The sequence below is a fragment of the Hyla sarda genome, chromosome 8 (genome assembly GCF_029499605.1).
Source record: "Hyla sarda isolate aHylSar1 chromosome 8, aHylSar1.hap1, whole genome shotgun sequence".
NCBI lineage: Eukaryota > Metazoa > Chordata > Amphibia > Anura > Hylidae > Hyla > Hyla sarda.
In genome coordinates, this window is record NC_079196.1 from 185,241,651 (window position 1) to 185,258,118 (window position 16,468).

At 42.9% G+C, this 16,468-nt stretch overlaps 1 protein-coding gene across 1 annotated transcript in view; it reads left to right on the top strand.

Moving 5' to 3' along the window:
* Nucleotides 1–8,517: 8,517 nt before the first annotated feature.
* The window catches only part of NAGA (alpha-N-acetylgalactosaminidase), a 54,165-nt gene continuing 46,214 nt past the window's right edge, over nt 8,518–16,468 (top strand). Inside the window, exon 1 of the mRNA XM_056537141.1 lies at nt 8,518–8,639. The gene's annotated coding sequence lies outside the window, so the exon portion shown is untranslated. The remainder of the gene's footprint in view (nt 8,640–16,468) is intronic.

Genomic DNA, 16,468 nt, shown 5'->3' on the forward strand with positions numbered 1-16,468 from the left:
AAGTTAAACAGATTTGTAAATTACTATATACATTCACTAGGGCTGGATGGGTTTGGATCTGATCTGTGGCTGGACTGCTGCTAAGCCAATAGATGTGCTCCCCTGTTGATGCACACCAATATATAGTATATGTAACAAACATATTATTAAATTGGCAAGCGCTGTATCAGACACATTACAAATATGACTATATAGTTGAAACTGACCTGTATAAGCAGTAGGAGGGAAGAAAGGTCCTGGTGATACAGATCGAACAGTGGCCGGTATGAGGAAGAGTTCTCAAAATGGCTACAATGGAGACAAAATAGCTTCGATGTTTGAAGTGGTATGTGTATCAATAGGATTGGGCTGTGTCAATACTACGTAATGTACCTGTTGAGGATCAATTGCGATGGTATATGCAGTAATTAGTAGAGATAGTAGAGTCAGATGCCCGAACGGCTGTTATAGTAGGCTCAAGGAGTGATATTCCTGCGGTGAATACTGTGTTAATCAATTTGTATCTAGTACAAGGAACTATTATTGATTTTAGTAATATCGCTCCTATTAGTACCTGGTAGGGAGCTGTATTATTGTATCGCAGGTCCGTATGGATGTTGTAGTGGAGAGTGCTTTGTACTGTGTATCTGCGTGGGCTCTCCCTGAGGGTGCTCCAGAGGTTGAGAGTACGTATTATATAGATCCTTTTCTAAAGTTCAGATCTGTAACATAGGCAATATAATGGTGTCACTACCTAGTCCCGATACAAAAAATCTTGCAGGCTGATGGATGTCCGTATTGCATATAGATACTCTCTCGAATGTCACTACGGTATCCTCTGTGGTCCACAAACCTATCGACGCGTTTCGGAAGACTGTCGGCTTCCTTCGTCTGGATGGAGCTAGTGGTTTGGTGGCTCATTCTCTGATGTTAACCCCTTACAAACCGGATTGTTATTGTCAGTGTGTCGTTGCTATTGGTTATAGGTATGCAAACAGTTCTAATTCTGAGTTTAAACCATGAAGTACTAGAGAGTTGAGGTTGAATATCCATTTGGTTTCACTCCTGGATAGTTGTGCGATAAAATTACCTCCCCTCCAGTGGGGGGTAATTTTTTCCAGTCCAAAAAATTGGGACATTTTAACTGATTGTTGATGCATAGTTTTGTAGTGTGCAGACAACGGATGGCCCTCAAAGCCACGTTGTATATTATACACGTGTTCTTTGATACGCACACTTAGTTGCAAACAACAGAACATGCCATCTGTTCAAACAAATTTTATCGGTGAATGTATTAATTTTATACTCACCCACAATTATTTTAAATACGAAAATAAGTTTTTTAATCAGAAATGGGGAACCGCTATGGGGACGAGGTTTGCGCCAAGTTACTCAAATCTATATGTTGGACTCTGGGAGGAAGAAACCATTTTCCCAGGAGGAGTCTTGTGCGCAAACCTCGTCCTCTGGCGTAGATTCATTGATGATATTTTATTCATTTGGAAAGGGGGGCCTGATAGCCTGGCTTTATTTTTAATAGATATCAATAAAAATCCGTATTTTTTTTTATTTTTACTGCTTCTTTTAGCCAGACTTCAGTACATTTTTTAGACCTCACTATCAATATTCTTAACAAACAGATAACTACGTACACGTATTCCAAACCTACCCACAGCAATTCCTTTATTCAGATGGACAACTGCCACTCGCCAATTTGGTTGAAGAACATTCCCAGAAGTCAATTTCTTAGGTTAAGAAGAAACTGCACAGAGGCAGCGAAATACAGTCAGGAATATGAGGACCGAAAGAAAAAATTCATCAGCAAGGGATATAAAGAGGAGAATTTAAACATAATCCAGCAACAGGTTTTTGAAACAGATAGAGAAAAACTACTAATAACAAAAGACAAAAAAACTGGAGAGAATGAGGGTATAAATCATAACATCAAAATCCCAATAATAATTCAATACAATAAACAAAGTTTGATATTTAAAAAATAATCAAGAAACACTGGGACATTTTACTGGAGGACAAGTTTTTGGGGGGAATCATACCGAAAGCACCGACGTTTGTCTATAAGAAGGCCCAAAACATCGGAACCTTCATAGCACCCTCAGTACAGAATTAAACAAAAAATAAAAATAAAGAAGACACTAGTAACAATTTCTTGCCCCTAAAAAATGGCTTCTATCCTTGCAAAATGTGTAATGCATGTAAAGCTATGGATAATAAACATCCCACAACAAACGTGAAAAACAGTAGAGAACAAACAGAATATAACATTAGAAGCCATATACATTGTAAATCACAGGGAGTTATATACGCAATCAAATGTCCCTGTGATAAAATATATGTGGGCAGAACCAAGAGGCAACTAGGTGTGCGTATCAAAGAACACGTGTATAATATACAATGTGGCTTTGAGGGCCATCCGTTGTCTGCACACTACAAAACTATGCATCAACAATCAGTTAAAATGTCCCAATTTTTTGGACTGGAAAAAATTACCCCCCACTGGAGGGGAGGTCATTTTATCGCACAACTATCCAGGAGTGAAACCAAATAGATATTCAACCTCAACTCTCTAGTACTTCATGGTTTAAACTCAGAATTAGAACTGTTTGCATACCTATAACCAATAGCAACGACACACTGACAATAACAATCCAGTTTTTAAGGGGTTAACATCAGAGACACGCTATAAGAATGAGCCACCAAACCACCAGCTCCATCCAGACGAAGGAAGCCGACAGTCTTCCGAAAAGCGTCGATAGGTTTGTGGACCACAGAGGATACCGTAGTGACGTCACTCATATCCAAATCACTTCTACCTTAACCATCTAGTAGCGGGCGTGCAGGTAGGTAGAGGCGCCACCGGCCGGGGCGCATTCCCACTGCCGCCAAACGCTCCTTCCAACAATCCGGATTACCAACAAGAACTCCCGGAAAGGATTACTATCCAACACCCCCTAGCAATCCCTGGAGCACCCTCATCGAGAGCTCTCAGCAGCGATCATTGCGCAGCTGACGCCTGCCGGAGACATACCAGGTACGCTACTCAGTGCTATATCAGTAAGCAGACATTCGAGAGAGTATCTATATGCAATACGGACATCCATCAGCCTGCAAGATTTTTTGTATCGGGACTAGGTAGTGACGCCATTATATTGCCTATGTTACAGATCTGAACTCTAGAAAGGGATCTATATAATACGCACTCTCAACCTCTGGAGCACCCTCAGGGAGAGCCCACGCAGATACATAGTACAAAGCACTCTCCACTACAACATCCATACGGACCTGCGATACAATAATACAGCTCCCTACCAGGTACTAATAGGAGCGATATTACTAAAATCAATAATAGTTCCTTGTACTAGATACAAATTGATTAACCCAGTATTCACCGCAGGAATATCTCTCCTTCAGCCTACTATAACAGCCGTTCGGGCATCTGACTCTGCATATCTCTACTAATTACTGCATATACCATCGCAATTGATCCTCAACAGGTACATTACGCAGTGTTGACACAGCCCAATCCTATTGATACACATACCACTTCAAACATCTAAGCTATTTTGTCTCCATTATAGCCATTTTGAGAACTCTTCCTCATACCGGCCACTGTTCGATCTGTATCACCAGGACCTTTCTTCCCTCCTACTGCTTATACAGGTCAGTTTCAACTATATAGTCATATTTGTAATGTGTCTGATACAGCGCTTGCCAATTTAATAATAGATTTGTAAATTACTTCTGTTAAAAAATCTTAATCCTTCCAGTACTTATCAGCTGCTGTATACTACAGAGGAAGTTCTTTTCTTTTTGAATCTCCTTTCTGTCTGACCACAGTGCTTTCTGCTGACACCTCTGTGGAGGTGGAGTGGAGTACCACTTTAAGCTTTCAAGAGGAGAATATTTTCAAGAGAGGATAGTGCTGAACACAGACCTTTATGTTTTTCACCAGTTTATTGGCCACAGGTCGGACCAGTGCCAGTCAGTCTGCCAAGTCAGGGAGGTCTGGCCTGGATACGCTTCTCTGAGTCTCACAGATTACTGTTAAAAGAGAAAGTAATCAGGAGTCTTTTACATTGTTATCATACATCACAGTTTACTATCCCTGAACATCCTCTTCCGGGTGTATGCAGCGATGATGAGAATGAACTGGGCGTGTTCCATCTACAGCACTCACGAGGTACTGTTCTGGAGATCGCAGGGGGTCCCAGTGGTAAGACCCTAAGGGTTCAGATGCCCATCCTCTATCCTGTGGATAGGAGAGATAAGATATCGTTTTCATGGGATAACCCCTTCAATGTTGGCTATGAAAGGAAGGTGTCAGAACATACAGGGCATTGTATATTGCTGTGTATTGGGTAGTGTAGTCACAGACCAGTCAAGGTGCCCATGTTGACCCGTTTCCATAGCCAAAACACCTACAATGGTCATGAGCATTAGAACTGGACCATGGAGCAATGGAAAAGGATGGTCTGGAGTGACAAACAACTTTATATTTGACATCGTATGGAGGGCCAGGGGCATCTACCTTATCTGGGGAAAAGATGGCACCTAGATGCACTCCAGAGCCAGACCAATCATTGTGACTCTTTGGGCAATGTTCTGCTGGCAAACCTTGGATCCTCAAATTTGTGTGGATGTCACTTTGCCATCCTTCTAAACTTTGTTGTATCCTCTAATGGCAATGACCCCTTGCAGCAGGATAATGCGCCCTCCTGCATTCAGATAAATGGCTGTTCTTGTAATACAAAGAGACTTAGGCTAGGTTCACACTACGGGATTTCCGCCTGCAATTCCGCTTTGAAATTGCTGGCAGAAATTCCACTTACTAAAATGTACTGTATAGTGAATGGGTTTCCGTTCACAAATTCACACTTCAGAATTTGTGAAGCGGAATTTGTGAATGGAAAATCTGCTTGAAAATTTCCGTCTGAAGAATGGCGTTGCTCATTCTTCAGGCAGAAATAATCGCGGAACACATTGCAGTCTATTGGAGACCGCAGTGTCCGCACTGTCCTAGCGCCGACAGATTCATTCGGTGCTGGCCGCACTCGGAATCTCTGGGCGGAAATTTTCTGCCTGGAGATTCCGCAGTGTGAACCTAGCCTTAGTCTGCCAGAATGGTACACACACGTGGACAAAACTGTTGGTACCCTTCAGTTTAAGACAGAAAAACCCACTTATAGGCCGACATTTATCATTTTCTTTAGACTGTTTTTTGTGTCTACAAAAGCCTTTTTTGTGCCTTTTGGTTTACACATTTCTGCAGATTTTGAGTTGCAATCCACAGATTTTGGCAAATACACATGATATGGAAGGGTTTTATGAACTGCGCCTTTTTGTGAAAAGGCACAAAGCCACTGAAAAGTCTCTAAAACTACACCAGCCCAGACTTAGCTGTTTGGTGTATGTGAATAGAAAGTTTTCAGAAAATGTGACCTTTTCATTTTCATTTTTGATTTATCAATTGCTCTGCGACCATTTCATAAATGATGTGCTCCTACACATTACCAGCACACACAAAAAAGGTGTAAATGCCTCACTTACACCTACAATGATAAATGCCGGCCATAGAGCTGATGTGACTTGCCAAAAAGCTTTAGTATTGTCTCATATGACCAAAGACAAACCACAAATCTTCTGGGAGAATGTCCTTTGGACAGAAGAGACAAAACTGGAGCTTTTTTGGCAAGTCCCATCAGCTCTATGTTCACAGATGCAAAAATGAGGCATACTGGGGGAGATTTATCAAAACTTGCACAGATGAAAAGTTGACCAGTTGCACATAGCAACCAATCAGATCGCTTCTTTCATTTTTTAAAAAGGCCTCTGAAAAATGAATACCAAAGAGTGGACCAGGACTTCAGAGAGGTACAGGAACTAATCGGCGCTGACCAGGATAATGACATTGGGACACAGGATCGTCGAATGAATGCATTATTAACCACAATGCAACGCGCAATGCGTTGCGTTGTGGTTAATAAAACGTTCATTTGGACGATCCCGTGTACCGATGTCATTATCCTGGTCAGCGCCGATTAGTTCCTGTACCTCTCTGAAGTCCTGGTCCACTCTTTGGTATACGTTTACATCAGGAAGGCTGCAGACAGGATATCTGCTTCTCATACAAACGCTCTCCATTGTTGTGTATGCGGGTACACAACTCGCATTGGTAAGCAGTTGCCTAACCCCTCCCCCTTTTATTGGATACTAGCGATTAGGGATCGACCGATTATCGGCCAATAATCGCGATTTTGGACATTATCGGTATCGGCAATTACCTTATCGATATGACGATAATGCCCCGCCCAGCGCCGCCGCTGCCCCCCCCCCCATTGCCTCCCCCCATCCCCAGTTTTATAATTACCTGTTCCCGGGGGTCCGCGATCCTTCTGGCTTCTGCGCTGTTGCTGTGCGCTGCGTAATTACGAGCAACGTCACCATCAGTACACACAGTGACAGCGCATGACGCCGACGGAACCAGAAGGATCGCGGACCCCCCGGAACAGGTAATTATAACACCGGGGATGGGGGGAGGTGAGGGGGCAGCGGTAGTATGTGGGCAGAGGATGGGGGAGAAGCGATGGGGCAGTGGTGGCGGTGGTATGTGGGCAGAGGATGGGGGGAGGCGATGGGGCAGCGGCGGCATGTGGCCAGAGGATGGGGGGAGGCAATGGGGCAGCGGCGGCGGTATGTGGGCAGAGGATGGGGGGGGGGGCGATGGGGCAACTGTGGTGGTTAGACTCAGGACAGGCAGGGGGAGAGAAGCTGGTCGCGGCGGCGGTCTCTGGCACCGCAAAAGCCGCTGTAGTTCATTGATTTAAAGCGCCCGCTTTATCATTGATCTGCAACGGCTTCTGCCCCGCCTTGGGGTTTGAAATAGCCAATAACTTATACCGAAATATCGGTATAAGTTATCGGCTATCAGCCTGAAAGGTGACAGATTATCGGTCCTAAAAAAACAATATCGGTCGATCCCTACTAGCGATACTCCACATGGAGCGCCTCTGCTTTTCTTTCTGAAAAATTAAAGAAGAGAGCTGATTGGTTGCTATGGGCAACTCATCAACTTTACCTCTGCACAGGTTTTGATAAATCTCCCTCAATGTACCTAATGTGAAGCCTGGAGGGGCCCTGTTTTCTGGAAACTATCAAGGCAGTCAGGAGAAATATCTGTTGGCTGAACAAGCATTTGACCAACAGCTACCATATCTGAATGGCCAGCTTTACATGTTGTATATAACAATATCTTAGAGATTTATGGCATCCTAAAACATCTAAGGAATATCATCCAGAGACATTGGGGGAGATTTACTACAACCTGTTTATAGGAAGAAGTGCACAGGTTTTGATTAAAGACATCTTATCCCCTATCCAATAAGATGCCTGATCGCGGCGGTCCCGCCGTTGGGGACCCCCGCAATCTTTCATACAGCACCCCGCTATCATCAGGCTCCAGAGTGAACATCGCTCCGGGTCTGATGAATCACGATCACAGTGCCGGAGTATCGTGACATCACGACTCCACCCCCATGTGACATCATGCTCCGCCCCCTCAATGCAAGTCTATGGGAGGGGGCGTGGTGGCTTTCACACCCCCTCCCATAGGTTTGCATTGAGGGGGCGGAGCATGACATCACAAGCCGTGACATCACGATACTTTGGTCCCGTGATCAAGATTCATCAAACCCGGAGCGATGATCGCTCTGGAGCCTGATGATAGCGGGGTGCTGTATGAAAGATTGTGGGGGTCCCCAATGGTGGGACCCCCTGCGATCAGTCATCTTATTGGATAGGGCAGGCATAGGAAACCTTCGGCACTGCAGATGTTTTGGACTACATCTCCCATGATGTGTTTCCAGCCAAAATGCTGACAAAGCATCATAGGAGATGTAGTCCAAAACATCTGCAGTGCCGAAGGTTTCCTATGCCTGGGTTAGGGGATAAGATGTCTTAGGGCCAGAGTACCCCTTTAATACTCTGAGGGGAGATTTGTCTTTGCATTTAGAGCACCTTTTTTTTTTTACTTCAGGGCACAAAATATCACACGTGCACCTTAGCCTTTTTTTAATTATAATTTTTTATTTTTTTTGCAGCTTTTGTGGATACACATAAAGTAGCCAACAGCCTTACCTAAGCAACTTTCAGTTTTCACTTTGCAGTGGTTGCAAATTTATGAAGTGCCATTGGCATAAAAAAAAAAGTCGCAGACCCCTCCGAAATGTCGCAAGTCAAAGCTAGGTCAGACCTGGCATACAAAAATGCCTTTGAAGGACACTTTTAAAAATGTGGCAGAGGAGAGGAGGAAACATACAAAATGGTCTTCTAAAGTGATTTTTTGTATTTTTTCATTTTTGTATGATAAATGTGTCACCCATCAGCAAAATCAAAACAAAAAAAAAAATTGTTTAAAACTCAGTTTCCAAAGATAACAATGATAGATGTCCCCTTGAGTGTTTTTCCACAATATGTCCAGCAGATGGCAGTAATGATTCACAATGTGGACTGAAGCTGGAGACACAATGACCCATGTAACAAGGAAGTGCTCAGCAGTCTTGTGATCTCTGCCTGGAGTTCCTGCTTCCTGCTGCAGTTCAAAACTGTTCACATTACAGGGATTGCAGGAGCTGCAGTGGGTACAGGTTGGTGTTGCTGTCACATACACTATATACTGCTTTAGTCTTTGTTTTGCATTTGTATTCTGTGCATTCTATTATGTCCAGACTTTTAGTAGAATGAGTGTCATGCAAATATGTCATTAGATCTCTAATATTTTCATGAAGGATACGTAATAATATACACAATTCTTTGAAGCTATTTAACTTGGTATATTCATTTAGCTGTAAAGGACTTCAGTGTATAGTTATAGGTGTATATGTCTAACTGGCCGGTTACTTATACTCTGCAGTTTGATACCTTCTGCTACATTATAAATGTATATAAAGCAGTATATATTTACAACATACATCAAGCTAAAGATTCATTGCTGTGCAACATATAGGCTGCAGCTGCTTGTGTAATTATAGGCTCTGTTCACATTGGGGGAGATTTATCAAAACCTGTGCAGAGGAAGAGTGGTGCAGTTGCCCATAGCAACCAATCAGATTGCTTCTTTCATTTTCCACAGGCCTCTTTAGAGGCCTGTGGAAAATGAAAGAAGCAATCTGATTGGTTGCTATGGGCAACTGCACCACTCTTCCTCTGCACAGGTTTTGATAAAGCTCCCCCATTGGGTGGAAATTTTGTGTATGTAGACTATATATTTTTGCTCTAAATTTGTCACCATTAAATTGTGACTTTTCAAGTAGATTTTCTTATTTTGTAGGTATGTCAAAATAAAGTTGTTTTTCTTTGGCTAAATTTCCACTTGTTTTTGAGCCAAAGTCAGAAGTGGATCCATAAGGGAGGAGAAGTATAAGTCCTTTCTTTAGATGTCCTATTCCTTTTGAATACACTTCTGGATTTGGCTTAAAAACTGCAGTGGCAGATCTCCAAAAACTGCCAAGAAAAAACCAAGCTTTAAGTGGTCATGAATTTATCCTGTGTGATTTTTGATGAAAAAAAGCTTTTAAAAAAAAAAGGACCATACAAATGGTGTACTGAAGTGTTATTTAAAACTTGTGCTAGCCCCATATTATCTGGTTGGAGGGGAGGAGTTTCCTAACTTTGCCCATTGTGTGGGATAACAAAACAAAAAAACAACTCTTTACTCCCCTCCAGAGCTCCCTCGGTGCCTCTGGTGTCCTGTTTTGGTTTCCCCATGTGATTGTCTTCCTGAGCTGCAGCGTGACGTTTTGGGCTTTGGGGGAATCGAAGGCTGCAGTGATGTCCCCCCCTCGGCCAGTGATTTGCAGAAAACGATCGCATCTGGGGACCAAAAAAGGACCCCGGAGGCACCGAGGGAGCTCTGGAGATGAGTAAAGAGTTTTTTTTTATTTTATTTACAAACATAATAAATTCCCCCTTTCTTTCCAAATGTATGTGAAAGGAATATTTTTCACGAGTTTTGAAGTGTACGGCTTTTGAAGTCTATGGGAACATACTTATTTTCATCTTGATTTTGGCTTGTGTTAGCTTGTTGATTATATCGAAGTTCACACAGGGTGGATTTGCCGCAGGTAAATTGGCAACAAAAACCCTATTGAAAATGTGCATGAAATTTATGCAAATTTTTATGTCAATTTTCTCCACATACTGGGTGACATCCTCCTCTTCCCAGCATATGTTCATAATACAAAACCCTAAGTTTTTATCTGCTTTGTGTGAATTGGTCCAGTACTTTTAGCTTAGGTGTTAATTGAGTTTTCATATGTAGATTATATGATCTATTTGGGGATATGGAAATTTTAGAGGTGGGTTTTCTGCTCAGGGAAGATTCTCTGACAGACCAGTTCATACAGAAAATAGTCAGAGGACCTGTGTCTAACCCTCAAAATATCAGATTGCATTATTAATATTATTAACAAAGTTATCTGGCAATTGGAAACTTGAGCCAATTTCTTCCAAAAACAGCACCACATCTGTCCGTGGTATTCCAACTTAGCTCTGTTTACTTCAATTTAACTGAGCTGCAAAACAACACCCAACCTGCAGACAAATGTGGTGCAGTTTTTTTTTTTTTTTTTTTAAATCATCTCTGTTGTTCCAGTGCTGATTAAAGGAGATCTGCAGCCATAGACACTTAGGATAAGGGAAGTTTCTGATTGCGGGGGGTCAGAACGCTGGGGCCCCGGCTCTATATATCTGTATCTCTGTGCATCTCACTAAGGTTGACGACACCACCCCCCCCCCCATACAGCTCTATGGGAGAGGGGGGGGGGGGTGTCGTCAACCTTAGTGAGGTCAACGACATGCTCACTAGCTGTGCAGAGAGGCGGCAATGCTGGGGTCCCAGTACAATTAATTCGCAGTACACCTTTAACAGCTTTGGGTGCCCTGATAACACACATGTTTACAGTTTTTTATATGCCCTTCCATTTCTGAGATATGAGTCTTAAAAGAGGGAATTCAGGGAATGATTAAGTATTAACCCTTTAAGGACCAAGTCCATTTTGACCTTAACCCCTTGGGGACGGAGCCCATTATGACCCTAAGGATGGGAGAATTTTTTGCAAATCTGACCACTGTCACTTTAAGCATTAATAACTCTGGGATGCTTTTACTTATAAATTTGATTCCGAGATTGTTTTTTCGTGACATATTCTACTTTATGTTAGTGGTAAATTTTCGGCGATACTTGCATCCTTTCTTGGTGAAAAATGCAAAAATTTCATGAAAAATTTGGATATTCCAAATAAATTATATATTGATTCACATATACAATATGTCTACTTTGTGTTTGAATCATAAAATTGATGAGTTTTTACTTTTGGAAGACATCAGGGGGCTTCAAAGTTCAGCAACAATTTTCCAATTTTTCGCAAAATTTTCAAAATCGGAATTTTTCAGGGACCAGTTCAGGTTTGAAGTGGATTTGAAGGGTCTTCTGGTTAGAAATACCCGATAAATGACCCCATTATAAAAACTACACCCCTCAAAGTATTCAAAATGACATTCAGTCAGCGTTTTAACCCTTTAGGTGTTTCACAGGAATAGCAGCAAAGTGAAGGAGAAAATTCAAAATCTTCATTTTTTACACTCGCATGCTCTTGTAGACCCAGTTTTTGAATTTTTACAAGGGGTAAAAGGAAAAAAATCCTCTTAAAATTTGTAACCCAATTTCTCTCGAGTAAGAAAATACCTCATATGTGTATGTCAAGTGTTCGGCGGGTGCACTAGAGGGCTCAGAAGCGAAGGAGCAACAATGGGATTTAGGAGAGTGAGTTTTTCTGAAATGGTTTTTGGGGGGCATGTCCCATTTAGGAAGCCCCTATGGTGCCAGGACAGCAAAAAACCCCACATTGCACACTATTATGGAAACGACACCCCTCAAGGAACGTAACAAGGGGTACGGTGAGCCTTAACACCCCACAGGTGTTTGACAACTTTTTGTTAAAGTCGGATGTGTAAATGAAAAAAAAATATTTTTCCACTAAAATGCTGGTTTTTCCCAAAATTTTACTTTTTTACAAAGCGTAATAGGAGAAAATGCCCCCCAAAATTTGTAACCCCATTTCTTCTGAGTATGGAAATACCCCATGTTTGGACGTCAAGTGCACTGCGAGCGAACTACAATGCTCAGAAGAGAAGGAGCGCCATTGAGCTTTTAGAGAGATAATTTGTTTGGAATGGAAGTCGGGGGCCATGTGCATTTACAAAGCCCCCCCGTGGTGCCAGAACAGTGGACTCCCCCACATGTGACCCCATTTTGGAAACTACACCCCACTGGCGTTTGACAGATCTTTGGAACAGTGGGCTGTGCAAACAAAAAAATTACATTTTTCATTTTCACGGACCACTGTTCCAAAAATCTGTCAGACCCCTGTGGGTCGTAAATGCTCACTGTACCCCTTATTACATTCCGTTAGGGGTGTAGTTTCCAAAATGGGGTCACATGTGGGTATTTATTTTTTGGGGGTTATGTCAGAACCGCTGTAAAATCAGCCACCCCTGTGCAAATCACCAATTTCGGCCTCAAATGTACATGGTGCACTCTCACTCCTGAGCCTTGTTGTGCGTCCGCAGAGTATTTTACGCCCACATATGGGGTATTTCCGTACTGAGGAGAAATTGCGTTACAAATTTTGGGGGTCTTTTTTTTCCTTTTACCTCTTGTGAAAATTAAAAGTAAAGGGCAACACCAGCATGTTAGTGTAAACATTTTTTTTTTTTTACACTGACAGGCTGGTGTAGACCCCAACTTTTCCTTTTCATAAGGGGTAAAAGGAGAAAAAGCCCCCCAAAATTTGTAGTGCAATTTCTCCCGAGTACGGAAATACCCCATATGTGTCCCTAAACTGTTTCCTTGAAATACGACAGGGCTCCAAAGTGAGAGAGCGCCATGCGCATTTGAGGACTAAATTAGGGATTGCATAGGGGTATTCTACGCCAGTGATTCCCAAACAGGGTGCCTCCAGCTGTTGCTAAACTCCCAGCATGCCTGGACAGTCAGTGGCTGTCCGGAAATGCTGGGAGTTGTTGTTTTGCAATAACTGGAGGCTCCATTTTGGAAACACTGCTGTACAATACATTTTTCATTTTTATTGGGGGGGACAGTGTAAGGGGGTGTGTATATGTAGTGTTTTACTCTTTATTAGGTGTTAGTGTAGTGTAGTGTTTTTAGGGTACATTCACACTGGCGGGTTACGGTGAGTTTCCCGCTAGGAATTTGCGCTGCGGCGAAAAATTTGCCACAGCTCATACTTGAAGCAGGAAACTTGCTGTAAACCCGCCAGTGTGAATGTACCCTGTACGTTCACATGGGGGAGGGCAAACCTCCAGCTGTTTCAAAACTACAACTCCCAGCATGCATGGTCTGTCAGTACATGCTGGGAGTTGTAGTTTTGCAACAGCTGGAGGCACACTGGTTGGAAAACCTTCAGTTAGGTTCTGTTACCTAACTCAGTATATTCCAACCAGTGTGCCTCCAGCTGTTGCAAAACTACAATTCCCAGCATGTCTGATCACAGAAGGGCATGCTGGGAGATGTAGTTATGCAACAGCTGGAGGTACGCAACTACAACTCCCAGCATGCCGAGACAGCTGTTTTCTGTGTGGGCATGCTGGAATTTGTAGTTTTGCAACATCTGGAGTGCTACAATTTAGAGACCACTGAACAGTGATCTCCAAACTGTGGACCTCCAGATGTTGCAAAACTACAACTCCCAGCATGCCCAGAGAGCAAACAGCCTGTGTGGGCATGCTAGGAGTTGTAGTTTTGCAAGATCTAGAGGGCAGTATAGAGATCACTGTGCAGTGGTCTCTAAACTGCAGACCTCCAGCTGTTGCAAAACTACAAATTCCAGCATGCCCACACAGCAAACAGCTGTCTGGGCATGCTGGGAGTTGTAGTTTTGCAACATCTGGAAGGCTACAGTCTAGAGACCACTATAGTGGTCTCAGACTGTAGCCCTCTAGATGTTGCTAGGCAACTACTCACCGGCTTCCGTCGCATCCGGGAGCCGTCCTCTTCTGCCGCACGCCGCCGCAGATCTCCGTCGCCGCCCGCCGATCCCCGCCGCTCCGCTGCCTCCGGAGGGGTAAGTGGACTCCGGCGCCGTTCCTCTTCGTTTTCCCCGTTCTGCCCCGCCTATTATGGGAGGGCAGGACGGGGAAAACAAAAGTAAACCCCTCCGCCCCAGATCTGCTATTGGTGGTCGCGTCTAGACCACCAATAGCAGAGATAGGAGGGGTGGCAACCCTGCCACCTCACTCCTATCGCTTTAGGGGGATCGTGGGTGTCTTAGACACCCGTGATCCCCCTTCTATTCCGGGTCACCGGGTCACCATAGACCCGTAATGACCCGGAATCGGCGCAAATCGCAAGTGTGAATTCACTTGCGATTTGCGCCGATCGCCGACATGGGGGGGGGTCTAATGACCCCCCTGGGCATTTGCACGGGGTGCCTGCTGATAGATATCAACAGTCACCCCAGCCCGGTCCCCGCCCGGCGGGGGCCGAAATTCCCGCGGGCGTATGGATACGCCCTTCGTCCTTAAGTACCAGGACGCAAGGGCGTATGCATACGCCCTTAGTCCCCAACAGGTTAAAGGAGTACTCCGGTGGAAAACAATTTTCTTTAAATGAACTGGTGCCAGAAAGTTAAACAGATTTGTGTAATACTTCCAGTAGTTATCACCTGCTGTATACTACAGAGGAAGTTCTTTTCTTTTTTGAATTTCCTTTCTGTCTGACCACAGTGCTCTTTGCTGACACCTCTGTCCATGTCAGTAACTGTCCAGAGCAGGAGAGGTTTGCCATGAGGATTTGCTCCTACTCTGGAAAGTTCCTGACATGGACAGAGGTGTCAGCAGAGAGCACTGTCGTCAGACAGAAAAGAAATTCAAAAAGAAAAGAAAAAATCTGTATTGATCACGGCATCTGAGGGGCTAATGGCTGATGTTCGCCATTACAGCCGGTACCTGCAGCGCATGATGTCAGCAGAGAGCACTCTGGTCAGACAGAAAGGAAATAAAAAAGAAAAGAACTTCCTGTGGATCATACAGCAGCTGAAAAGTATTGGAAGGATTCATTTTTTTTTTAATAGAAGTAATTTACAAATTTATTTAACTTACAAATCTGTTTAGCTTTCTGGCACCAGTTGATTTAAAAAAAAAAAAAAAAATTCCAGTGGAGTACTCCTTTAACCCCTTAACGATAATGTATGTTATGGTGCCATAGCACTTAACGCACCATGACGGACATTTACGCTCCGCCATGACCGCAAGCACCGGATGCCGTGATCAATACAGATCACGGCATCTGCGGCAGTCTGGTACATTAAATGGATGATCGTATCGCCCGCAGCGCTGCCACGATGATCAGATCTTCCAGCATGGCAGCCGGAGGTCCCCTCACCTGGCTCTGGGTGTCTCCCGGGGTCTTCTGCTTTGGTCTGAGATCGAGCAGACCAGAGCAGAAGATCGCCGATAACACTGATCAGTGCTATATCCTATGCATAGCACTGAACAGTATTAGCAATCAAATGATTGCTATAAATAGTCCCCTATGGGGACTATTAAAGTGTAAAAAAAAAATGTAAAATAAAAAAGTAAAAAAAATTGAAAAATTCCCTCCCCCAATAAAAAGGTAAAACGTCCGTTGTTCCCAGTTTACCCCCAAAAAAGGATAAAAAATAATTAATACACATATTTGGTATCGCCGCGTGCGTAAAAGTCTGAACTATTAAAATATATTGTTAATTATCCTCTAAGGTGAACGATGTAAACGTAAAAAAAATTAAGTCCAAAATTGCTGCTTTTTTGTCAAATTTTTACAAAAATTTTACAAAAATTGTATAAAAAGTAAAACCAGAAGTGGTACTGATAAAAACTACAGATCATGGAGCAAAAAATTAGCCCTCATATCGCCCCATATACGGAAAAATTTGAAAGTTATAGGTGGTCAAAATAGGGCAATTTCAAACATACTAATTTTGTTAAAATGTTTTTGTTTTTTTAAGCGGTGCAATTATAGAAAAGCACATAACATGGGTATCATTTTAATCGTATTGACCCACAGAATAAAAAAAAAGTCATTTTTACCGGAAAGTGTACTGCATGAAAACAAAACCTTCCAAAACTTGCTAAATTGCAGTTTTCTTTTAAATTTTCCTACATAAATAATATTTGTTTGGTTGCACCGTACATTTTATGGTAAAATAAGTGATGTAATTACAAAGTACAATTGGTGACAAAAAAAACAAGCCTTCATATGGGTCTGTGGATGGAAATATAAGAGAGTTATGATTTTTTAGAAGGCGAAGAGGAAAAAACGGAAATGCAAAAATAAAATTGGTCTGGTCCTTAAAGGGGTACTCCGGTGGTCAACGTGTTTTTCCATTTTTGACTTACCCTATTTGTTTTGTTTCAT